A 4,472-nucleotide genomic window follows, 5' to 3' on the forward strand; every position below is an offset into this window, starting at 1 on the left:
ATACTTTTTGCTCTTGCAGAGGACCTGGTTTTGATTTCCACTACCCACATGGTGGCTCACTACCATCTACAAGTCCAGTTCCAGGGGTTCCAGGGCCTTTTCTGACCTCCACAGGCACAAGGTATGCACATGATGCACAGACATACATGGAGGCAAAACACTCATATACATAAAGAAAATAAATTAATTTTTAAAAGATTTTAAAAAACAATATTCTTTCCTGCTGCCTCCCCATTTACTCAGTACTGTAACTTAAAAATAAACAAAAACTCCCTTCATTCCGGGGAACACTAGCTGTTGGAGTCACTGATTGCAGGAAAAGCAGACTCCCTAATTGCTAATCTTCCATCAGTTTCCAAAGCCTGGACTAGCTAATGATCTTCAGATAGCACTGAAGAGCAGACCAAGGACTCACTAGTCTTGTTCTTTAATTAAAAGTGGGATAATGTTTAACTCATAAGAAAATGAGTTGATCTAAAGAATTACAGAAACTGGCCTCAGAGACAAGGAAGCCAGGAACAGCAGAGCAGAAGGGACCTGCAAGACAAAGAGACCCCCCACCCCAGAGCAATGTCTCTAAGGCAGGTGTGCCCCAGGACAGGCTGCGGTTAAATGAGAAGTTACCCTTGTCAGGAGAGGACAGGTATGTTGGGGAGGAGGGCTCAGGGACTGAGCCAAATCCTGCTGCTGTGGGAGGGGCCTGGAAGCGGGGCTTCCAGTCCCAGGGGAAAGCTGCTCCTCTGATGGCCAAGGAGCAGGCGGCACTGCGCATGGTCGCTGCTCCTCCTCCGAGGACTCCTGGGAGATGCCCTCCTCTTTCTTCTTCTCCAGTTTCTTGGGTCTGCCCCTTGCTTTCCTCCCTGGAGCTGTGGTAGTTATCCGTGTATTGGCAGCACCCTTATTTTTGCTTCCCTTTGGTGGGTCCCGAGGTCTCTTTGGTGTTGGCACTCCACTGGGCTCCCTACCAGAGCTGTCCCAGGACTCACGGGAGGCTTCTTGCACCGCCTGCCCGGTCCTTCTCCTGCTTGGAGGCCAGAGGCCGGCTAAACTTTGAGCTGGACTCGCTCATCTTCCTTCGCTACCGGGCAGTAAGAGGGACTGGCGGTGATGGCCTTCTTGGAGCCGTGTCAACACCAGAAATAGCCCCAACTCAGGAGTCCCAACTCAGTACAGAGTTTTTAAAGGCAAAAACCACAAGGACCGTAATTTACATCAAAGTTAAATGAGGGTCATAGTAACTTTGAAACATTTATTCCTGATAGAGAATAACAATTATTTTAGACATAGCATGCCAGTTATATTTTTAAAGACATATCTTTTTCAGTTGTTTTAGTTTACATTAATTATTTTGGTTAATACATCTGAGCCATGGTCAAGGCCATGGAAATCACAAATGTGCTGCCAAGGCAGACATGACTGCTATGGGGAGAGCGGGAGAGGGCTGAGAACTGTCTAAGCAAACACAAAATGGAGTCAAAACAAAATGACATTACCTGAGTCATTTAACTCCAGCACCCATGTAACAAGCAGGGCATTTTCACACATGCCAACAATAACCCCCGCATTGCTCAAGATAAAGGCAGGGTGGTCACTGAGGATTGCTGGCTGCCGGCCTAAGTGGGGGGAAAAAGTGAACTCCGGGTTCAGAGAGATACTTTGCCTCAAAAATAAGAAATAAGGCAGAGTGACAAAGGCCATCTGATGTCCTCTTCTGGCCTTCACATGTGCATGTGCACACAGGTATGCACACCAGTACCTACATGTACAGTACACACAAATGATAAATAGAAGTGAGATATTTCCCTGAGCTTTATAAGATGTTCTAACAAATTATTGGACCAGAGAAAAGAGTATAGAAATCCCTGACTTATAAGTGATTGGTAAGAAGAATGAAGGTCCCAGACTTAAGGTTGGCATTGGAACAGGGATGGTATTGTGGTAATGAGCCTTGAACCTGTAAGCTATTTGAGGACATGGTGTTAGAAAGGAATTGAATCAGGAGACACCAGGTGATGTCTGCTTGGCATGTGTGGAGAAGCATCCATGTATCTGGCTACAAGTCCTCTTCACTGAAAGCGTGGTAGGAGTCTGCTGGTTTGTGTATCCCAGCCTGGAGAGCGGTGAATTCTTTGTACACAGTTGCTGTTACCATGAAAAGAAAGCAATGGCTGCCAGCATTGCCCAGTGCTAGTGGATTGGCTGTCAAGTGTAGAAATGGCCTATTGCCAGAATATATTCATAAAGTTATGACTATGCAATTAAAATTTAACAGTGAATAAAGCAATCATCTAGTAAGTTGTCATCAGCTAATGAGTTAACACAGACCTTTAATTTGCCTGAACAATTCATATCCTAAATTTTAATATTTTTTAAATATGTATTTATTCTTTGATAATTTCATAAGTGTGTGCCATGTATCTTGATAATATTCAGCTCTTACCCTCTCTTCCCTTTTCCTGCAGATCCTTCATGTCTTCCATTATTTTCTATAACTCACTGAGTCCAATTAGTACTGCTCACATGAACATAGGTGTGTGGAATATGGGAAACCTACCAGGCACCATCACTGGAGAAATTTAACTCTACCTTTCCCAGTGGCCATCAACTGCCAACAGAGGTGGAGCTTCATGAGCTCCACCACCACTACCCACCCATGCTGTGATATTCCTTGACTTGATGTTGTGCAGGTCTTATGCGGTAACCCCAGTTGCTGTGACTTCATGAGCGCAATAACCTTGTTAGATCCAGAAGACATCATTTTACAGCATCCCCCTTATCTGTACCTCTAATATTCTTTCTAACCCCTCATCAGCAATGTCTCCTGAACTTTGAGGCTATAGGGGACAGAGTCCGTTTAGGCCGAGCACTCCGTAGTCACTTATTCTGCTTTTTGACCAATTATGAGGCTCTACATTATCTGCTTCCCAAAGAAATTGAAGCTTCTCTGACCAAGACTGAAAGCAGCCCAGGCCTATGGGTAAAAAAAGTAAATGTTCTGAGGGCAGTTTGACCATATTTAACAAAATGCTAGTAGACTCATCCCAAGGTTCCCTAGGTCTGTGAACCCCCTACTATGGGATTTTGACCAGGTTAAAGTACTAAGCATATAACACCTATAACAGTCAGGCCATTGTTATATGTGGGCAAATCTTGCATGATAGGCTGGTATTGTAGCAGGCAGGGCCCAGCACTGGGTAAGATCACGGATGTCTTTTCTCCACCAACAGCCTGCATAGCACCTTCTAGTGTTATGAAAACTAACCAGCAGGGAGGGAGTTGCCCACGCAACTCTGTCCTCCAACTAAACCTGTTATTTTTTAACCATACAAACCGAATAGTAGAGATTGACTCTGAAATATGTGACCGTCTTCATCAACTCTCCAAGTGTCCATTATAGTTCTACAAATAGTGATGCTAAATTTAATTAGAAGCCCCTTAAGCTACTTTCTTTGCCTCTGTTCTTTTTCTTCTCCAAAAGTAGGCATTTAAAATTAATTCCCCTTCCATCGTCCCAAAAAAACCTCTGGTTAAATGATTAAGGATTTGTGGCAGAGTGAGAAAGAAAACAGGAGCCTAACACAAAGGAATGCACAAACATCAGTCAGCCTCTTATGAAGGAGAAAACACAAACAGATGTTAGATTCAGATGTATATAGCCCATAAATACACTGAGCAGGAAGTACATAGACATGGGCCCCAGAACACAGTCAGTTATGGTTGTCTGTTCTGGAAACACCTTAAACACTATCCAGCAGAACAGAAAAGTCCTTAGATTTCAGCCATGACTAGAACTAGAATCTAAATTCTTTGGAAAAGCCTATCCTAGGACATTATGGTCCCCAGTGGTCAGTATTTTGTACTTCAAAATAATTTATCACGTCTTCTAGAGACCCCAGGGAAATGCTAAACTTTATATGGGATGATTTGATAAGACCACATGAAACTGGTCCCTTCAAAATATGTGAATTTTTTAATGTGCAAGTTTTATTTTTAGGTATCAAACAATGTTTGCTGCAGCCATACCTCTTCTTTGTCCATCAATGTTCACAGGAGAACAGCAAGGCTCAGAAATGAGGCATCTCATAAAGCAAATATTATTTGGGAGGTTTTCCCCCCTAAAAGTTTAATAATTCTTGAGTGTTCTAGATGCTCCCATGGAAATAGAAGTTTTACAACAATGAACATCAAGTTTCAAACAGGACCACTAAAGAGACCATGTATTCAGCAGAAAGCACCATGCTCTTGCATACCATAAAAATTACACAGAGTCCAGAGTCTAACTAGAAGCCAACTTTTGTCACCCTGTCAACACCCTGGCCCGCTTCAAACTCACTTGCCCTTTATTAGAGTCACCTTCTAACATCTGAATTAAACATCAATAGATGAAAAGATGTAGGACAACCTGAGAAAGTAACTAAGTATATTTTTGTGCTTTGGGGAGGGGGTTCTAGACAGGGTTTGTCTGTGTAAGC

At 43.1% G+C, this 4,472-nt stretch overlaps 1 pseudogene; it reads right to left on the reverse strand.

Annotated features, from left to right (window-relative positions):
- Positions 1 to 662: 662 nt before the first annotated feature.
- Positions 663 to 1,069, reverse strand: LOC128105905 (high mobility group protein HMG-I/HMG-Y-like; annotated as a pseudogene).
- Between the last annotated feature and the right edge of the window lie 3,403 nt (positions 1,070 to 4,472).

The sequence above is a fragment of the Peromyscus californicus genome, unplaced genomic scaffold, assembly GCF_007827085.1.
Source record: "Peromyscus californicus insignis strain IS unplaced genomic scaffold, ASM782708v3 Scaffold_9__1_contigs__length_137607984, whole genome shotgun sequence".
In the NCBI taxonomy this organism is placed as follows: domain Eukaryota; kingdom Metazoa; phylum Chordata; class Mammalia; order Rodentia; family Cricetidae; genus Peromyscus; species Peromyscus californicus.